The 22,968-nt window shown below is 39.0% G+C and overlaps 1 protein-coding gene and 1 non-coding gene across 2 annotated transcripts in view; both read right to left on the bottom strand.

Moving 5' to 3' along the window:
* The window catches only part of AVEN (apoptosis and caspase activation inhibitor), a 196,106-nt gene that overhangs the window by 10,644 nt on the left and 162,494 nt on the right, over positions 1 to 22,968 (bottom strand). The window lies entirely within an intron of this gene.
* On the bottom strand, positions 14,223 to 14,294 carry TRNAC-ACA (transfer RNA cysteine (anticodon ACA)). Its single transcript has one exon. It is a non-coding gene; the product is annotated as a tRNA-Cys (tRNA).

The following is a 22,968-nucleotide window of genomic DNA, read 5'->3' as shown; positions in this document are numbered from 1 at the left end:
GCCTCAACCATCACTCCAAAAATCACCTGGTTAGAATGTCAGATGCAAAATAAAACCCAAAGGATGTGCCTTAGATTAGTCAATGTGAATCATGACGCATGGCTGGAATGAGCATGAGCTCTTGGAATAAAGGAAAATGAATCAAGATAAACAAGCTTGACAGATGATTCTGCACAAGGAGCCTGACACAAGGCTTATTTTGTAAACGTGTACTTACCTGATTATTTGCATTAGGGACAGCCAATTTATAAGCAAAGAACTATTTCTCTATCTAGCTTTCAAGATCCTCCAAAATGTGGTCCTACCTCATTAACGCACATTTACTTCCTATTTCTTCAGACTTTCTGCGCCAGAGTCAGCCTCTTTTCACAGTTTGAACATACTTCATTTTCTATCGTATCCTCATTTTTCTTTCAATCCTCCTCCCTTGTCTGAAAGACCCACACACTTTTACCCATTCACATCCTATTTATATTTTAAGACTCAGGTACAGGCCCACTTCCTCCTCCTATAATCTTTCTCAGGTTATTTAACCATAGAATCCATTCTTTACTTCTAACTTAAAACAGGGGGAAAAGAAGTGAAGAATTCCAAATTAAAGAGGCAAAGGTAAAATTCCAAATTAAAGAGACAAAGATAAAACCTCCAGCATCTAACACTTGACAAGATCAAGTTCAAGGTAAAACAGGCCAAGAACATCAGTCTTTATCATGAGAAAGGGTAAAATCACAATCATTAGTCACTAGCAAATCAATTTGATCCCCCAAAAGTATGATATAAAGGATCTGAATTAATAAGGCCTTGTCTGTGCATGTGGGTATATAAGTGCATGTGATTATATTACATTATTATTATGATTATTATATGTGGATACTTCATAAATATTTGTGCAATATTGGTGTTTTAAAAGGACTATAGAAAGGTTACAAAAAAAAAAACCTTTAAAAATACCCTAAAATGCAGCAGTCATACAAACCATATTTGCTGGTGATAAACATCTGTAGCACATTTAGGCAAAGAGCCTATCTCTTACACACAAAGAATTTCTGCAAATTAACCAGAACAAAACCACCTAGTAGGAAAACAGGAAAGGGGGTGAGAATAAGAAATGCAAGTATGTACATATGAAATGAATCATGAATAAATAAAAAATCTGGTAGATTTTTTAAACTTGGTCAAACAGCTGAATATTTTATGAAATAGTCTTACTTTTGACATTTGTGAACTTCTATATTAAAAACGATCCTATGACTGCATGGATCCTAAATATGTAATCAGTACTAGATATCATCAGTCATCAGTTCAGTCACTCAGTTGTGTCTGACTCTGGACTGTAGCACGCCGGGCTTCCCTGTCCATCACCAACTCCTGGAGCTTGCTCAAACTCATGTCCATCAAGTCGGTGATGCCATTCAACCATCTCATTCACTGTCCTTCTAGATAACAGTAATGCAAACAAGGCATGCTCTATGTATTTTTAATATCTGAATATTCAACTTCAAATACAGGGAAGTTTCCAACAGTGGCAAATAACTTTTTTTAAATCAATGCTCTTACAGAAAACAACTAGGAACATTCCCCTACCACCATCCCAAAAAATCTACCTGAAGACATTAGAGAGTTACCAAGGCAGTGAGGATGTGAGGGACAAAGTTCCCAGATTGAAGAAAAGCACAAAGAGATGAGTCTAACATTTAGAACTGCTTTCCTTTTGAGGCATTTGTTAGTTTCCAAAGTGATATTGAGACACTGAAAAGTTAAGCATCAAGTAATAACCAAGAGGTTGTAAAACTACCGAGAACTTCCACTAGTCTTATAGCACTGGGAGGACAAAAATGGGAGTTCAGGGCCCATGGGTAAAGAAGAATCCTGGAAGATCAAGACTTTCAGATGAAACCCTTGAGGACTACATCTTAGAAGTAGGGATGAAGGAGAAGAGGGCAGCCTCACAAAGTCTGAGCCAAAGGAGTGAATCAACTCAATCTCTGAGTCGCACTAAAAGAAGCAAAAGTAAATACTCTTTGGAGAAAAACGACATTATCAATAGCCTAGAATTATCTCTACTATACATTATATACAGTATCCAAAATTCATTAAAAACCACCAGGTATATCAGGAGATGAGACCAAGATAACAGAAAACTTAGAGGAGTAAACCAGCCAACCAACCCACAAAATCCAAACAAAAAATGGGCAGGAGACCTAAATAGACATTTCTCCAAAGAAGACATATAAAGACAGACAAAAAGCATATGAAAAGATGCTCAACCCTGCTAATTATTTAGTTCAGTTCAGTTGCTCAGCCGTGTCCAACTCTTTGAACCCATGGACTGCAACACGCCAGGATTCCCTATCACCAACTCCTGGAGCTTGCTCAAAATAACACCCATTTCATCGATGATGCCATCCAACCATCTCATTCTCTGTTGCCCGCTTCTCCTCCTGCCTTCAACCTTTCCCAGCATCAGTCTTTTCCAATGAGTCAGTTCTTTGTATCAGGTGGCCAAAGTATTAGAGGTTCAGCTTCAGCATCAGTCTTTCCAATGAATATTCAGGACTGATTTCCTTTAAGATTGACTGGTTTGATATCCTTGCAGTCCAAGGGACTCTCAAGAGTCTTCTCCAACACCACAGTTCAAAAGCTTCAATTCTTTGGGGTTCAACTTTCTCTATAGTCCAACTGTCATATACATACATGACTACTGGAAAAACCATAGCTTTGACTAGATGGACAAAGGTCGTCAAAGTAACACCTCTGCTTTTTAACACGCTATCTAGGTTTGTCATAGCTTTTCTTCCAAGGAGCAAGCATCTTTTAATTTCATGGCTGCAGTCACCATCTGCAGTGATTTTGGAACCCAAAAAATTAAAGTCTGACACTGTTTCCATTGTGTCCCCATCTATTTGCCATGAAGTGATGGGACTGGATACCATGATCTTCATTTCTTGAATGTTGAGTTTTAAGCCAGTTTTTTTCACTCTCTTTCACTTTCATTAAGAGGCTCTTTAGTTCTTCGCTTTCATCTGCATATCTGAGGTCACTGATAATTCTCCTGCCAATCTTGATTCCAGCTTGTGCTTCATCCAGCCTGGCATTTCCCATGATGTACTCTGCATATAAATTAAATAAACAGGGTGACAATATACAGCCTTGACGTACTCCTTTCCCAATATGGAACCAGTCTGTTGTTCCATGTCTGGTTCTAACTGTTGCTTCCTGACCTGCATACAGATTTCTGAGGAGGCAGGTCAGGTGGTCTGGTATTCCCATCTCTTGAAGAATCTTCCACAGTTTGTTGTGATCCACACAGTCAAAGGCCTTTGCATAGTCAATAAAACATAAGTAGATGTTTTTCTGGAACTCTCTTGCTTTTTCTATAATCCAAAGAATGTTGGCAATTTGATCTCTGGTTCTTCTGCTTTTTCTAAATCCAGCTCGAACAGTTCTTGGTTCACGTACTATTGAAGCCTGGCTTGGAGAATTTTGAGCTTAAAATTTCTTAAGAACCAATAAAAATAAATCCAGTTACCAGACACAAATCTTGTGATTTCTGCAATGTAAAAATTTCAAAAATAGGAAAAATTATAAAGAAAAAAAACAATGACCTTGGTAAAGTCATATTTTCTTTTCCATTATGGTTTTTTACAGGATAGTGAATATATTAATAGCTTCCTGTGCTAAACAGGAGGATCTTGCTGTCTATTTTGTATATAATAGTTTGCATCTGCTAATCCAAAACTATTACTTTATCCCTTCCCAAACCTCCTTCCCCTCTTGTAAGTTTGATTTCTATGTCTGTGATTCTGTTTCTGTTTTGGAAGTAAGTTCATTTGTATCATGTTTTAGATTCCACATATAAGTGATATCGTATTGTAATTGTCTTTCTGACCAAGAAGTCATTCTTGATTGATACCAAATACTCACATGAAAAATATAAAGAAAAGAAAGTGAGAAAAATAAGATATTTAAGCACTTTTTGTTTACAGTAATCAAACTTCAAAACAACACAATTATAAAATCCTAATAAAGCACATAGAGGCTAATCTTAAAAAAATAAGCTGGTTAAATGACTACTAAAGAATGTCTTACATGGAACCATAAAAGACCCCAAATTACTAAAGCAATCCTGATGGAAGAAAAGCAGGAGGCACAATGCTCTTAGACTTCAGACAATACTGTAATACAAAGCTACAGCAATCAAAACAGTATGGTGTTGGTATTATACAAAACCAGACATATGGACCAATGGAACCAAACAGAGTGCCAAGAAATAAACCCACACACCTACAGTCAATTAATCTTCAATAAAGAATGCCAACCTTTAATTCTCTCACTGAAGATGAAAGTGTGTCCAGATTTGTCAAAATTACAACTCCTAGAGTCAAGAGTGCTTCTAGAAAACATGTTACCAAAACTCTACTTCTTATATCGAGACGTACAAAACAATGCTGGTATTAGTAAATGTGTTACTCCTATATCTTGTACATCAGACACTTGGACTTCCTTTAAGTAAGAAAGCATGATGCATTCACAATGCATTCAATTTCGCTCCTGCTTTACTCTCTGCTTGAGAGAGTTCCCGTCTCTCACACTAACAGTGTGAATCAGAATGAAGAAGTACAGAATGGAACCCAGTGAAGAACAGGGAAAGCCAACTGTTGTTGACATGGAATAAACATGTGTCTTAGGAGTCATAAGCATTCCAAGTTTTGGACACTCACCAGCTGAGTGTTCAGAAACTAATTATAGCACAGCATAATGAACAGAACCAGAAAGCATAAAACGAGTATAGCACTTTCTTCCTTCTCTTTCTTCAAAGACTAATTTTATGATGTATAAGAGGTTGTGGAACTGCCTTGCTATTTACTTACACTGTATTCTCAAACAAGATGGAGACAAGCTAGTGTTTATTACATAAGGTGCTTGAATAACAAAATTCCGTAATACTCTACTTTGCAGCTAGTATTTATTATATAGGCTGCTTGAACAACAGCAACAAAATCCCATAATATTCTACTTTGCAGATAACAGTAGCAAAATAGAAGGCCTGCTAAATCCAACGATTATTTATTACAAAATAATTTATTCACTAGAATCTGCTGAAAATGGGGGGAGGGGGAATAGAAGGATTTAAATAAAACTGATGCACCCTGAGAGTTCACATTTTTCCTATGTTATAAAAGTCCCATTCTATTCCAACAAAGCTCAAGTTGGTGTAATGCAATAAAAGCTGAGATATAGGTGATACGGAAACAATTCTGTGTCTCTTGAAATTCAACAGCATTGCTCTACTGCCACATTTCTGGAGCCAAAATTAATGACGGATTTTTTTTTCTAATCAATTAACTGCAAAAAGCATTAAAAAAAATTGGAAAGTTAGGTATATGTGATCTTAGGTATTCTTTCTGATAATAATCAGAAAGAATATTTCAAGCAGTGCACAAAGCACATGAAAAGATGTTCAACATCACTAATTATTAGAGAAATGCAAATCAAAAGTGAGATGTCACCTCACACCAGTCAGAATGGCCATCATGAAGAAGTCCACAGCCTTTCAGCCTGTGGACGCTGTCAAGTAAGCGTCACTGAAGTCTCTCCCTGCTCCACTGCTATCATGTCTAAGTCAGTCTCTCAAAGAGCCTGAACAGCTATGGAAGCTCCTCCTTGGTGGACTGGACTTTGAAACAACTGATGAGAGTCTGAGGAGTCATTTTGAGCAATGGGGAATGCCCACAGACTGTATGGTATTGAGGGATCCAAGCACCAAGTGTTCTAGAGGCTTCAAATTTGTCACATGTGCCAATATGGAGGAGGTGGGTGCATCCAAGAAGGCCACACACGGTGGACAGGAGACCTGTGGAACCGAAGAGGGCCATCTCAAGAGAAGATAACTCAAAGGCCAGGTGCTCACTTCACTGTGAAAAAGATTTTTGTTGGTGGCATTAAAGAAGACACTGAAGAACATAATGCAAGACATTATTTTGAATAATATGGGAAAATAGAAGTGACTGAAATCATAACTAAGGGGCAAAAAGACAGGCTTTGCGTTTGTGACCTTTGATGCCCATGATTCCGTAGACAAGACTGTCATTCAGAAATACCACACTGGGCTTCAGTTTCACCCATATCATTAGAACTGATTCAAATGAATTCTTTTTAATGGCTGATTCATGTCAATGTATGACAAAAACCACTACAATATTGTAAAGTAACTAGCCTCCAACTAATAAAAATAAATGGAAAAAAAAAAAAAAAAGAAATACCACACTGTGAATGGCTACCACTGTGAAGCAAGAAAAACCCTATCTAGGTAAGAGACGGCTAGTGCTTCACCCAGCCAAAGAGGTCTAAGTGGTTTGGAGACCTTGGTGGTGGCTGTGAAGGTGGTCTTGGTGGGAATGACAACTTTGGTCGTGGAGGAAACTTCAGGGGTCGAGATGGCTTTGGTGGCAGCTGTGGTGCTGGTGGATATGGCTGATTTGGTGCTGATGGAAGCAGTTCTGGAGGAGGCAGAAGCTACGGTGATTTTGGCAATTACAATCAATCTTCAAATTTTGTACATGAAAGGAGAAAACTGTAAGCAGGAGTTCTGGCCCTTATAGCGGAGGAGGCCAATATTTTGCCAAACCAATGAAACCAAGGTGGCTACGGTGGGTCCAGCAGCAGTAGCTATGGCAGCAGCAGAAGGCTTTAATTACTGCCAGGAAACAAAGCTTAGCAGGACAAGAGAGGGAGAGAAGTGATAAGGAAGCTACAGACTTAACTCAGCCAAGCACAGTGGTGGCAGGGCCTCGCTGCTGAAGAAGCCATGTTTTAGACAATACTCATGTGTATGGGCAAAAAACTCAAGGACTGTACTTGTGATTAATTGCATAACAGGTTATTTTAGTTTCTGTTCTACGGAAAGTGTAAAGCATTCCAACAGAGTTTTAATGTAGATTTTCTTTTTGCACCAATGCTGTTGATTGTTAAATGTAACAGTCTGATCACAATGCTGAATTAATATGTCTTTAAAAAAACTATAAATATTAAATGCTGGAAAAGGGGTGGAGAAAAGGGAACCTTCCTACACTGTTAGTGGGAATGTAAGTTGGTATAGCCACTCTAAAAAACAGTATGGAGGTTCCTTAAAAAACTAAAATTACCTCCTAGAGTAATGAAAATAAAAACGAAAGTAAACAAGAGGGACCGGATTAAACTTAAAAGCTTTGGTACAGCAAAGGATATTATAAGCAAGGTGAAAACACAACCCTCAGAACTGGAGAAAATAAGAGCAAATGAAAGAAGTGACAAAGAATTAATTTCCAAAATATATAAGCAGCTCATACAATTCAATACCAAAAAAACAAACAACACAATCAAAAAGGGGGAAAAAGACCTAAACAGACACTTCTCCAAAGAAGACATACAGATGGCTAACAAATACATGCAAAGATGCTCAATGTCACTCATTATTAGAGAAATGTGAATCAAAACTACAATGAGATACCACCTCAAACTGGTCAGAATGGCCATCATCAAAATGTCTACAAAAAATGCTGGAGAGGGTGTGGAGAAAAGGGAACACTCTTGCACTGTTGATGGGAATGTAAATTGACACAGCCAATATGGAAGACAGTATGGAGATTCCTTAAAAAACTAGGAATAAAACCACCATATGATGGATGCATCAATCCCACTCCTAGGCATATAACCTGAGGAAACCAAAATTGAAAAAGACACATTGTTCATTGCAGCACTATTAACAATAGCTAGAACATGGAAGTAGCCTAGATGTCCATTGACAGATGAATGGATAAAGAGGTTATGGTACATATACATGATGGAATATTACTCAGCCATAAAAAGGATCGCCTTTGAGTCAGTTCCATTGAGGTGGATGAACCTAGAACCTATTACACAGAGTGAAGTAAGTCAGAAAGAGAAAGATAAATATCATACTCTAATGCACATATACGGAATCTAAAAAATGGTACGTGAGAATTTACTTACAGGGCAGCAATGGAGAAACAGACATAGAAAATAGACTTGTGGACAGGGGGCGAGGGGAGGAGAGGGTGAAATATATGGAAAGTGTAACATGGAAACTTACACTGCTATATGTAAAATAGATAGCCATGGGAATTTGCGGTATGGCTAAGAAACTCAAACAGGGGCTCTGTATCATCCTGGAGGGGTGGGATGGGGAGGGAGGTTCAAAAGGGAGGGGATATATGTATACATATGGCTGATTCAGAGGTTTAACAGAAAACAACAAAATTCTGTAAACCAATTATCCTTCAATAAAAAAAAAAAAAAAAAACTAAAAGTAGATCCACCATATGATCCAGCAATCCCACTCCAGGGAATATATCTGGAGAAAACTCTAATTCAAAAAGATACATAAACCTCAATGTTCACAGAAGCACTATTTTCAACAGCCAAGACATGGGAGCAACCTACACGTCCACTGACACAGGAATGGATTGAGAAGGTATGGTGCATGTATGTACATTACTCAGCCATAAAAAGAATGAAATAATGCTATCTGTAGCAACATGGACGGACCTAGAGATTATCATAGTAAGTGAAGTATACTAAGTGAAGAGAAAGATAAACACCACATCACTTACATGTGGGCTCTTTAAAAAAAAATAATACCAATAAACTTATTTACAGAAACAGACTCAGACAGAGAACAGACTTGTGGTTATCAAAGAGGAAAGGGCTGGGAGGAGCATAATTAGGAGCTTGGGATTAGCAGATACAAACTACTATATGCAAAAGAAACAACAAATTCCTACTCTATAGCACCAAGAACGATATTCAACATTGTGTAATAAGCCATAATTGGAAAGAATATGGGGGAAAGGGCAGTGCACAATGCTTCAATTTGGAGGATTCCATCAATGAAACTCATGATCAAACAAATCTCCACATCTAGTAGTTAAAGAAAAGATAAATCTTCATCTAGTCTATTACCTAGTTTTTATCCAGTTACTCTTAGAAAGGACATTTGTGAGGAGTACCATTACCCTCAACAGTATTCTATTCTGGCAGAACTAACCAAATAAAATTTTGCTCCTCTACCTACCTCACCCAAGCTAACATCTATTGAGTATCACAAATGCGTAGGATGGTACAGTGACTATAGGAACAATCTAACAGCAGACAGTGGTGAGAAATGAGAATGCCTCCATATGGTCAAAATTAAATCTGGCCACTAAAAACTTTCATAATCAAGTTTTAATTTTATTTGAAATTTCAGATTTTTTTCATGTATTTCAATACATCCATTCTATGACAGTGATATTTAGCTTTAGCTTCAGCTGAACATGATTCAACACTTGACATTTTGGCCAGAATACATATTTAATGTGTATACAATAGTCAATTAGTGACATTTTATAAGGTCACTTTTAAAAAATACAGTAGTTTATATAATGTATGTACATCATGGTGACTACAGTTAATACTGTACTGCATAACGGAAACTTGCTAAGAGAGTAGATCTAAAAGTTCTCATCACAAGAAAAATAAAACTGTGACTGTGTATGGTGATGGATGTTAACTAGAATTCTTGTGGTGATCACTTTGCAGTATATACAAATACTGAGTCATGATACTGTATGGTTGAAACCAATGTTATATTATCAATTATACTTCAATTAAAAAAATAATATAGCTTTGTATGTACTGCCACGGAAAGATGCCGATCATCTCAATTGTCTCATGAAAAAAATCAAGTTTTAGTACAGTATGAATAACACACACACATGTATACACACACACATGTATACACACACATATATGCACATGCTACATATGCAGATACATATGTGTACATATCACAAAAATACTAATAAATGCATAGAAATAAGTCAAGATGATTATATTTTGAGAATGATTCACTCTCAGAGGGCAGGGTTGAAGGAGACTTGTCCTTTCTGTATAATACATTTTCCAGTTGAATTTTCCTTTGTAAACAATAAGCGTGTGCTACTTTTGGAACTGAGCCAAACAAAATAAGGAAATCTAGAAAAAAGTTGAAACTTCTTAAGGGCTAAGACCGTCTCAGAATGCATTTAAGACAAAACATCCATAGACTTCAAGAGCTGCAACACTAGGTGTCATTCATTCTAACCCTCACTTTGTAGAACAATAAAGAAACTTAGGTTCAATGGCCTGACTAGTCAGTTAATGACTAGACACTAAGACCTCGACTCCTAGCATTCATTATTATACCTCTAACTATTAATAACAAAGCTCTTTCCACTATTTCTACTTGTCTTCTCAGCCATCTGAGTTCCCTAGGAAAAAAAATACTCAATAAATATTTCATTTACTGAGTAGTGACATTTGATACACTACTATTGATATGTTGACAATATTTGAAGGTATGAAAATCCAAACTCAAAAACAGAATTCCTCACTTTAGGAATCATTTCAGGGGTTCCTGTAAATCAGTACTTTAAAAAATAAGAGTATTTTTATAGACCTCTAAGTATTCTAACAGCAGTAGCATCAGAGAAATAAAGGTAATACACCAACCATTGCTGTATGGTTGTATACCCAGGATGCTCACTCTGTCTGACTCCTCAAACTAGTCTAACACAAATTTTAGGATCAGTGACAAAGTGGACACCAAACTAGCTAGACTTCCACAATACCAACACGCTATCAAAAAATGTACCCTCTAGTCATAGATAAGACATAAGCTTTGAATGTTAGGCTTACCCTTTCAGCCACATTAGCATAAAAGAGCTTTCACTCAAGTTAAAGAACTTAACCAGTAAAAGTTCAGGCGCAATCTTTATCTGGGCAAAGAAACCTACAAGACTTTCAGTTTCAAAAATACAGATTAGATGTATATAAAGAGCAAATGTGGAAGATGGAAAATGTGCCCAATGATTTGGGAGTGGCAATTCCTATAACAGACATTTATCCTAGGTGTTTGGATCTTATCCTTATCAAACTGGCCCAGACCCTTGTGGTATGTCCATTTGGAAACCAACTGTAGAAAGCAAGAGGAATGTAGCACTATTTCTGGATAAGTACTTCATTTTAGGGCTTCCCTGGTGGTTCAGATGGTAAAGAATCTGCCTGCAATGCGAGAGACCTGGGTTCAATCCGCAGGTTGGCAAGATCCCCTGGAAGAGGGCATGGCAATTCACTCCAGTATTCTTGCCTGGAGAATCCCCATGAACTGAGGAGCCTGGAGGGCTGCAGTCCAAGGTGTTGCAAAGAGTTGGACACGACTGAGCGCCTAGGCACGCACGCACCTCATTTTAAGCTCCATTTTCCTGACTCTTCTTTATTGTGATCACCTTATAGGCTGACAAGTTCACAATCTTCATAGAAAGACACTATGTCCCAATGGTCAACATCATGGCTGCTATAGAAAATGGAACATACCCTTCTTCTCTCTGAATTTCTCTAGCACATCTATGAGACATACCATATTTGGAAAGGCAAGGTAGATCCCAAATCCACACACTGACACAGATCAATCCAGAGATGATCCACCGTTCAGTCTATAAGGATGTAAAAAAGTCCTTGCCACCCCCAATTTCTAGCTTCCACTGATGAGTCTTTCTATTAATAGATTCACACGTCAAGCACTTCGGTATTTAACCCTAAAACAAAGCAAAAGCTAACACTTTGGTCTTTGTGAGAAAGACTATAAGAGCCACTAGAGTGATGAATTTTAAAAGTTAGGTTGTTGCAAAAGAACGAGAAAGTTAGAAAACTCTCTCCTCCTGCTCAATAGTGACCTATAATTAGCTTTCTCACCAGGTATGGGGCCCCAAAGGCCCTTGGACATCAAATATCCACATTGAGCACACTACATGATAGGATGCGCCTATCTTCCCAATGCCCCTAAAAAGGTGCTTCCCCATCTGCATGGATACATTGAAGGAAAAGTCAGACATACTCAGGTACCACAGAAGGGTTCTAGGCTTTATGAGCAAAGGATGATGCTGACATTCTGGAACTTAGAATCCAGCTTGTTTTCCCCAAAACAGTTGTCAAATATTCCGTATTAACCCTGTTCCACAGTAGACAATTTAGTAAAATTTCTCAGATCAACTGTTTTCAGAAACCAGGCCAACACCAAACTCTGGTAGATGAGAGTAGAACTCGAACATGAGAGTAAATGTTCAGACAAGGCTGAATAAATCAAAGAATATGAAGACTATTCCTCAGACAGACAATGAAGTCATAAGATCCTAGAACTGATCTGTAGTAAAAAGTGCGTCAGTGAGGATGATGTCTGGCTGCATGTAATGAAACCTGAAAAATTTTGACTTTAATAAGATAAAGCCCCCACTGATGCTACAAAGAGAGGGGCTTGGAAAGACCATGAAGATCAGAAGCAATTGCTCCTAATCCCTTGGGTCCCTTGAGGTCTTGCCCTGCCAGTGCCTTCCTGGAGCCCAGACCAGTATCCTACTGCCTTCTATACTGGGACTTTTGTGTCACAGCTGAGCTATCATGGGATGAATTTCCTAACATCTTCAGTTGACCAACCTCTAAGTGCTGCAGACTTGACGTCCCACAGGGTCATCCCTGACCATCCACCAGCTCCCGGCTCCCACTTTCTTCCAAACACAGTGTGGGGAGACAGCAGCTTCAGACAGCCTTTCTGAAGATACCAAGAAGACAGGGAGCTGGCTTGTTATCAAGCTATGGCAATTCAGAATGCACAGCTACATTTATTCTCCTCCTCCCCTGCCTCTGCAGATGGCATTAGTGGTAAAGAGACCACTTGCCAATGCAGGAGATGCCTGAGACAAGGGTTCAACCATTTCTGGACGAGTACTTCATTTTAGGGCTTCCCTGGTGACTCAGACGGTAAAGAATCTGCCCGCAATACAAGAGACTCGGGTTCAATCCCCAAGTTGGGAAGATTCCCCTGGAGGAAGGCATGGCAACCCACTCTAGTATTCTTGCCTGGAGAATCCCATGAACAGAGAAGCCTGGTGGGCTACAGTCCATGGAGCTGCAGAGTTGGGCACAACTGAAGCAACTTAGCAAGCAGAGCAACATGCAGCAAACAAGGTAAAAGGTTCTATTTCTGTCAACTAAATGAAGTTGAAATTTAGGCAGTCAAAGGCTGGGATGGTGGCCCAGGCTCCCTCTAGCTCATTGCTCTGCTATTCCTACGGAAGCACTTCTTGCCATGATCCCAGTTGTTGACCAGAATGCCTGCTGCTGCTGCCAGAGCTGACACCAGATCCTTGCTCAAAACCTGTCAGTTTGGTTCAGTTGCTCAGTCGTGTCTCTTTGTGACCCCATGGACTGAAGCACACCAGGCTTCCCTGTCCATCACCAACTCCCAGAGCTTGCTTAAACTCATGTCCATTGAGTCAGTGAGGCCGTCCAACCATTTCATCCTTTGTAGTCCCCTTCTCGTCCCACCTTCAGTCTTTCCCAGCATCAGGGTCTTTTCAGGTGGCCAAAGTATTGGAGTTTCAGCTTCAGCATCAGTCCTTCCAATGAGTATTCAGGACTGGTTTCCTTTAGGATGGACTGATTGGATCTCCTTGCAGTCCAAGGGACTCTCAAGAGTCTTCTCCAACACCACAGTTCAAAAGCATCAATTCTTTGGCGCTCAGCTTTCTTTATAGTCCAATTCTCACATCCACACATGACTACTGGAAAAACAACAGCTTTGACTAGATGGACCTGTGTTGGCAAAGTAATGTCTCTGCTTTTTAATATGCTGTCTAGGTTGGTCATAGCTTTTCTTCCAAGGAGCAAGTGCCTTTAAATTTCATGGATGCAGTCACCATCTGCATTGATTTTGAAGCCCCCAAAACAAAGTCTGTCACTGTTTCTATTATTTCCCCATCTATTTGCCGTGAAATGATGGGACCGGACGCCAGAACTTACACAGGAGTGGGGAAACAGACCCCTGGAAGGCACAAACAAAACCTTGTGCACATAGTTTCACTGAGTTAGACAAGGCTGTGGTCCATGTGGTCAGTTTGATGAGTTTTCTATGATTGTGGTTTTCATTCTGTCTGCCCTCTGATGGATATGGATAAGAGGCTTATGGAAGCTTCCTCATGGGAGAGACTGTCTGAGGAGGAAAATGAAAAGAAAAGTGAAGGTGAAGTCTCTCAGTCATGTCTGACTCTTTGCGACCCCGTGGACTGTAGTCTACCAGGCTCCTCCGTCCATGGGATTTTCCAGGCAAGAATACTGGAGTGGGTTGCCATTTCCTCCTCCTGGAGATCTTCCCAACCCAGGGATTGAACCCGGGTCTCCTGCATTGTAGGCAGACGCTTTACCGTCTGAGCCACCAGGGAAGTCAACTGAAGGGAAACTGGGTCTTATTCTGATGGGCGGGACCATGCTCAGTAAATCTTTAATCCAATTTTCTGTTGATAGGCACGGCTGTGTTCCCTCCCTGTTGTTTGACCTGAAGCCGAACTATGGTGGAGGAAAGGAAGATAATGGCAACCTCCTTCAAAAGGTCCTGTGCACATACTGCCCCATTCAATGCCCCTGACACTGCAGCAGGCCACCGCCGACCCACGCCCCTGCTGGAGACTCTTGGACACTCATGGGCAAGTCTGGGTCAGTCTCTCGTGGAGTCACTGCTCCTTTCACCGTGTAGGGCCACCCAAGGCGGACGGGTCATGGTGGAGAGTTCTGACAAAACGTGGTCCACTGGAGAAGAGAATGGCAAACCACTTCAGTATTCTTGCCTTGAGAACCCCAAGAACAGTATGAAGGGCAAAACCTGTCAACCCCCACCTTTAACAGGCATTAACATAAACACTTGAGTCACAGGGTCCAGAGATAAGAAAGTTACAAGGAAAACAAAAACCAGACAGAACCAGCTAGAACCAGGATGGCAATGAATGTGACCTCCAAAAGACTCCGAGTCTCATTATATGTGGATTTTACTACATTAGCATATTAAATAACATGTCTACCACAGCCAGGACTGGAAGTCAAGGACCAAAAAATGGATAAAAAGGGAGAGGCATCCTACTTCCTCTAAAGCCCTGCCGCTTCCCTTTAGACTAATGCATATACTTCCCCATCATTAGCCACCCCCCCTCCCCTCTTTGTCTTTAACTCTTTAAATCAAGTGCCTCTCATCACCTGGCCAAGAATTTCATCTGTGAACGAAGCTCCTGCTTCTCCGTTCTTAGGCCACTGAGCAAAGCTTGTGCTGCAACAAACTCAAGCTTTGGTTTTCTTATTTGGCTACAGAAACCCAAACAGAAAAAGAATCTTTTACCACCAAGGCAGAGGAATGGCCTCAGCCACGTTGGGATATGAGCAGAGTCCACACACTTAGTTCAGTAACATTATCCCAGCAAAATTCTACACAGAAAGATGGACAAAGAGTTGGAGAAAAAGAGGCAAAAGACATGCAGCAGCCATCTGTTAGGTTTTCCCAGAAGCTACCACAGAACATTTCCACTCTTTCTCTTTCAGCTAGAACTGTATCTATCCCTTTATCAGGCCACAAGGAAGGCTGGATCATTAATTTCTTCCCCAGTGGTTATGTGTTCAGATAACAACCAGGGGTTTGATTAAAAAGGAAGAATGCATATGAGGTAGGGAAGCAACTGCAGTCTGTGACAAACTACGAGAGGGTCCTACTCAAGAGGTCATTAGTAAGAGTCAGCTGCTAGTTAGTGATTGCACCAAAGTATGAGTTGCCTCCAATGATTTCAGTGAAATTCTTGTCATTTTCAAGCTTCTCAAACTATAGTTAACATTAATTTTAGACAAAATGTGCCTTTCAACTTTTTTCCCAATTCTGTTATGAAGAAAGTGAAAAGTGAAAAGTATCAGTCACTCAGTCGTGTCTGACTCTCTGCAACCCCGTGGACTATAGCCTGTCAGGCTCCTCTGTCCATGGAATTCTCCAGGCAAGAATACTGGAGTGGGTGGCCATTCCCTTCTCCAGGTTATGAAGTAAGAGTGGGATAAAGTTCTAGTTTCTAGCATAATCCAAAATTAATACTGTTAACTGCCATTCTCAGGGATGTTAAACAACAATGACTTTAAGAGGAAAAATTCATTCATTAAATTTATTGATTTTTTTTTTTTTTGTTCTTTCATACATTTTTCAGCATAATTGGTACAAACACAACTGGATGCAAACAATATAAATAGAGAAGACTTACTCTCTGGTTCACTTGCTCTCAAATCCTGAGTTGAACAAGACAAGAGGAAACTACAGAAAAATCAACAAACAAAAGAAAAGGAAATTTAAATTCCTTTTCCAAAGCTTCAGTAAGGTTTGCACTCTCTCCCTTTGCTTTAAACATATATCCCTATAAAATAACTCACTCGTGGTGCTAAATTCCTCAAAAAAGATTTGGTCCACCTAAATCTTTGTTTAGGCTTTTTTATTTATCTGACACCCAAAATGTTGACTCTGTTGGTTATCACAGCTAATGAAACCATCATACCTGGAATCTAAGGTTCCAGGTCTAATCACTCAAGGAGTAGACTGCCCTCTAATCTCATTACCAATCTTGCAATGATATACAATTCACTTCCAAAAGGAGTAAAGGAGAAAGAAAAAAGCCAGATCAAGGCCAAATCATCATTATCTAGAAGGCAGCCTGTATTTGTAGGATGCCACTCAGATTCAAGCACATGCCCGCACCCACTTCAGTGCAGGACAGAAAAAAACACAGTCCCACAAGGACAGTGACACTCTTCTTTCCAAAGGTCACTGCAAAACTCCCAGCAACCTGGTCCCACAGTAGTGTCAAACCTTCCCTGAATTTCCTGGCCCATCATCCATTCCTCCCTACTATTTAATTTTCTGTTACTATATTGAGTACTTTTTTTGAAAGTCAATCTATCCCTATTACCACTTACACCTCTCAAACATAGTATTTTCTACCTTAATCTGCCCAAGTTTTCCTCTTGCAATTAAAAGTTCTCCATCAAGGTAAATGTTAAATAATTAAAATCCCCAAACACTGTAATCCCATGATGAAGCAGACATCAGATGATGCCCTCAGAGAAAACTGCGCATTTGTGAGAAAATGTCTGAACCGCTTTCTATCAGGAATATGAGATGACTTTCAATTTGTGGTTTACTGGCTAAATGTAGGCCAGACTCTCATATATTAAAGGATAAAGAAGTCTTATCTATTAGCTTTGATTTGTTTCACCATTTTCTTACTATATATCAGCTCAGTTAATCTTTCTGATACTAATTCACATCTTCATAGTATAAAATCCAAATTCACATCCATATCTTTAGCTACTGACTGGTCTTTTCTCTCCTTCTAGCTTCTACTTTCATTTAAGATTTTGTAAAGTCTTAAATCATATAAGAATTCACTGCTCACCAGCACAATATTCTTCATAAAATCTCCAACTGGGCAGCTCTAGTAAGCACAAACAATACCAAGCTGAAGACAGAAGACCGTTAGTCAATACACTGTTTTCTTTCTTTCTTTTTTTAATTGGAGGATAATTGCTTTATGGGTTTCCCTTGTAGCTCAGCTGGTAAAGAATCCGCCTGCAACGCGGGAGACCTGGGTTTGATCCCTGGGTTGGGAAGATCCCCTGGAGAAGGGAAAGGCTTCCCACTCCAGTATTCTGGACTGGAGAATTCCATGGACTATATCGTCCATGGGGTTGCAAAGAGTCGGACACGACTGAGCGACTTTCACTAACCCGTTCACTCACTGCTTTATAATGTGTTAGTTTCTATTGTACAACATGAATCAGTTATATATATATTCACACATATCCCCTCCCCATACACACACACATATATACACACACATGCACATTTTCCCCCTACCCACCCCCCATCCCACCCTCTAGGTCAGCACAGAGCGCTGAGCTGAGCTCCCTATTCTACACGGCAATTTATCACTATCTATTTTACACATGGTGGTGTATATATGTCAATGCTACTCTCTTAATTCATACCAACTTCTCCTTCCCCTCCTCCCCGGTGTCCACAAGTCCATTCTCTACTTTTGTGTCTCTATTCCTGCTTTACAAATAGGTTCATCTATATCATTTTTCTATATTCCATATATATGTGTTAATATATTTGTTTTTCTCTTGACAGACCCTAGATTCATCCACATCACTACAAATGACCCAATTTCATTCCTTTTTATGGCTGAGTAATATTCCATTGTATATATGTGCCTATCCATTCCTCTGTCAATGGACATTGAGGTTGCTTCCTCAATATACTTTTTTTGAGGTCAACTCATGCAGGCAATGTAGAACCTGTGGAGGTTAGTTCTGATTAACTTCATGTCTCAGATCCTTGCTTTTCTTTTTAAAATTCTCTTACTTCTAGCTCTTGGGTACACTAGGAATGAGTTCGGTGAGGTAACATCTCCCCAGAGGAAACCCATGAGCAGAGGCCTCAAGACAGAAGGAATTTTGGCCATTGAAGCAGCAGAAGGCAGGCCAGTGTGGCTCCAGCATGATGAGGGGTAAAGAGGCAAGACAAGGCTGAAGACAGGCTGGGTCATATTCCTTATGGGACTCAACACTGTCCAACCAGGTATCAGGTTCCAGGGTTTAACACTATATTCCACAATAATAACCAGACTTGGTGAAATCCAACTCATCCTAGTTCTTACCTGTTAAACACGTTTTACATGAGTATCCATCCTAACTCTCACACTAATTCTCAAGGACAATTACCCTTACCATTTACAGATTAATAAGACAACACAAAAGAGTAAAAATAATTATTTAAATAAAATAGCAGGGTCTGTCAAATTGTCACCTTCAAAACAAAGAAGGTGGAAGGTAGAAAAGTTCTCTTTGCATAAGATAATAATTGTCCTCATTAACATTACCATGGCTACACACCCTTTCCTCCAGCCATGTCGGAGAAGCAGAAACGTAAATATGACGCTAAGGAATTTGGCAAGCTACCCTAACTAGTAATTAGCTCGAGGAAAAATTTGGTGGGACCTCTATGAAGTTTGGGCACAGAAAAATCTCCATGCTTAAGAACATGCCACTTTGCTGTTTAATATCCAGAATCACTCATCTGGAAGGCAGACCTTCACACTCTTAGTGACAGAAGGGAGAGGAAATGTGAGAGGATGAAATCGGGGATTACACACCTCATAACGTGATAAATCCCTGTTGCCTGTCCCAGATTGGCAGAGAGGCAGCAGTTAGCCTTCCGGTTCTCTGTTCCTCTTACTCACAAATTCTAGCCCTGGTGTTACCTGGTGCTGGCTTCTGAACCCTGTCTCCCAGACTTTAGCTATTTAAGACCAGGTGTTTTGCTCAGCACCTTTCCCGATGCAACTCTTAAATATGAATCTCAGCCTATGTTTTGATGACATTTAACTTCCAGCCTCTCCCAGTCCATCATTTTACTGTGGAATCCATTTCTTGGCTGTTTTGTTCTTCACATAGATGGCCACTGATATTCTGACGATAGCTGGCAAGTGGCTCAACACTTAAGTGCAGAACTATGAAGCCAGAAATGCAAATGGCATACTTGGAAGCCTTAGTATTTGTTTTTACTGAACAAATTTTGGTGGGTACTTTTGGGGTCCTGGCATTATTTATGTGCTGCTTGTATTGGAAAGTCACAAATTGGGTGACTAGTATTGGGTGGATCTGTTTAAGAAGGTCAGTAGTGTCGATGTTGATTCTCATTATTTACGGCCGCCTTAGAGTATACTTGGCTTGCTTTTATCTAAAGTTTCCATTCCACAACTAAAAGACAGAGTGCTGAGTTTTAAGAAAATATGATATACAAAAAGTCAGTTATAAGAAAGTAACTTGGTAAGCTGAACTATTATTTATTGATTTTTACCAAAGGATTTACCAAATATATTTACCAAAGGATTCATGACGGATTCAGAGATACTGAGATTCCTTGACATATTTTAAATGTGACTGAATTTCCAAAAGCTTTACTTAACACTTTACAGAATATGTTTATTGTTCAATGGTAGGAACATTGGTGGATTATCTATAAAGAAACATCTGTTGTTTGGATGCTAGCTCTAAAATGTTCCTGATTTGATGATCATGTTTGTGTTTTATTATATACTCAGAATAAATATTTTGATTTTCATGGGTACTGTCAAAAGTAGCAGTGTCTTTTCAAGGCTTCAGAGCTCAAAATGGAACCTGCATAAATGAACTATTAGTCTCTCTAAATCATTAATATGTCTCTCATGTTTTAAAAGTAGGGCAAGCATAGTAAATGTTGGGTTTGTGTTTCACTTTTTTAAAGCAAGAACTATCTCATAAATCTTTTTAACACAAAACTATATAAGAAACTTTAGACAAGGTGCCAGTGGAATGAATCTGTTTATGAAATTCCATTTGACAAGTTTTAGGAATTACTTTTGACATAATTAACCAACTTTGCTCCATTTCATGTTTGCTCTGTTTCCAGGAGATGCCACTAGGCAGAATCCAGCAAGTTGAAGGCCTATATGCTTTCAACACTCATATCTGCAAATATAGTCCCACCTGAGGCTTTCCGGGGGTATTAACCAAATAGCATGCTTTTCTTTTAAACTTTTGTATATGCCTCTAAAGTATAAGGTCTCTTTTTTAATAACACAGAAATAATATCATATGTAAAATGGCAGTAGTTAAAGAATAATATTATCAAACACATAGATAATATTTAAGTATACCATAAAATGTTTTGGGTTTCTCTTAGGAGAGGGAGAAGTGGAAGAATTTTTTTTTATAGTTAATGCATTCAAACCATAATCCAAATAAATTCACCACAATGCATTCAGTTGATTTGTCTCTTAAATCTTTTTAGTATTCATAGCTTTTTTGTTGAGCAAAACTGAGCATCTGACCTCTTGGTCTTTTTACTTCCTGTATTTTGCCAATTGGTACTCTCATATTATTGTCTAATCTGTTCTTCTATTCCTTGTATCTCCTATAAACTGGTAGCTAGAACTAGAAGCTTGATCAGACTGAAATTCAATTTTTTGGAAGGATGCTTTTTAAATCAGAGAAAATTAATTGAAATGTATAAGGGCAGAATCCAATTTCAGATAAAGGCATAATGTTAGGCTTTTAGAATTATCTGGACTGAAGGTAAGTATCCCTATATTTGCCAGAAATTTTTAGGAAAGGAGCATATCCTAAAGTTACTCATCAGTAATATCATTTAGTAGTGAAATTAAGATAAGCTTCCATTAGAAGGGAAAAGTTTTATAAAAACTGAAGTGATTGATACAATGCACAACCTATATGGCCATTAATAATAACATCATATAAAATCCAGATGTCACTGACAATGAACTTTTATTCAGATGAGAAAAGATTAGATCATGAGCAGTCAGGGAAATAACTATATACAGACAGTCCCCAACTTATGATGGTTCAACTTATGATTTTTTGACTTTCTGATGGTGCTAAAGCAATATAGATTAAGTAGGGACCATACTTTAAATTTTTATCTTTTCCCCAGGCTAGTGACATGCTGATACTCTTTGTGATGCTGGGCAGTGGCAATGAGCCACAGCTCCCAATCTACCACATAACCAAGAGAGTAAATGACAAAAAACACTTACATCCATTCTGTACCTACACAATCATTCTGTTTTTCCACTTTCAGTATAGTATTCAATAAATTACATGAGACATTCAACACTTTATTTAGAAAACATGCTTTGTGTTAGATGACTTTGCCCAACTGTGGGCTAATGTTAAGTGTTCTGAGCATGTTTAAGGTGGTGATGATCAATAGGTTACAGTATTCAATGCATTTTCCACTTAATACATAAGCTTTCAGCTTACGTAACCTCACTGTAAGTCAAGGAAGGCCTGTATCTGTAACCAGTTTTGAACTCGTCCTGTTTTCCAAAGAGAAGAGGTAGCAAAAGCAGAGACAAATGCCACCTTCCATGCCACTCTCCCACCTTGGTTGTTTAGACATGGAATACAAAGAGAAGCAGATGCATGCCCAGGGCAAATTCAGAAGCATTCTGACCAAGGAAATTTCAAAAACTGGTGCAAAATTAAACTGAGATTTCTAAAGGGGGAATGATAAGCTGTTTGAGGTTCTTTGGTCCATGCTCCGGGCTGGCTGCTTTGTGGACTCACAGAATGGCATGACTTGCTCCTGCACAGTTCACACCTGGGAAGAAAGGAAAGGGTGCATGCAAACAGCACATATGGGCTCCCCATTCCCATATACACATCACCTCAGGGTTTACAAGTCTGATCCTTTCATCTCCTCACCTAAACATGATGTATGGACTGCCTTCTTTTCTCACACTAATCCAGGGATTCTGACACTGAAGGGAACCTAAACCCCTTCCTACTCCATGTAGCTGTTTCCAATAAATTGTACTAAGCATCCTTTTGTGCTCTCAAATTTTAGTGAATGATACCTATCAAGTGCATGTATTTACAACTGTCATAGTGAAGCTATAATGCCACTAAAAGTCTTTATGTCAGAAGTGAAATTGAATTGTAAGGTGGTATTTTGCTACAAAATAAAATTTTAATTTATATCGCCTCCCCCACTTCAGGAGAAGATGTTAAGGTTTTCTCTTTTATGGTGGAGAATAAGGGAAAAACCAATTTGAAACATCAACGTTTCTAAATCCAATATATATTTTAAACTGTTTAAATGTAATAAATTCTGGCATTGCTTTCCTTTGGCTTCTTTTTTAGAGAGGTCCATCTTTCTGCCAAATAAGAAGTAGATTTTTTTTTTAATACTTGTGACATTTAAAAGCTAATAATTCCATTTATAGATGTAAAGCCCTTCAAGTAAACTCCTGTCACTAGAGAAAGATTGGATTATGTAGTTTACCTATGTTTTGTTATTTTAACTAAAATCTCTCTGTGAACTTGGTTAATTAACACGGTTAATTTTTGCTTTTCTTGGGTTGGTTGCTGGGCCTGTAATCCGCAAATGGCATGAAGACCACAGCAGGCTGGCTTCACAGTGGTGCACTTAAGTAATGAACACTCATAAACTACATCAAAATATACACTAGCCATCAA

The sequence above is a fragment of the Muntiacus reevesi genome, chromosome 7 (assembly GCF_963930625.1).
Source record: "Muntiacus reevesi chromosome 7, mMunRee1.1, whole genome shotgun sequence".
In the NCBI taxonomy this organism is placed as follows: Eukaryota; Metazoa; Chordata; class Mammalia; order Artiodactyla; family Cervidae; genus Muntiacus; species Muntiacus reevesi.
This window is presented reverse-complemented; position numbering and strand designations above follow the sequence as displayed.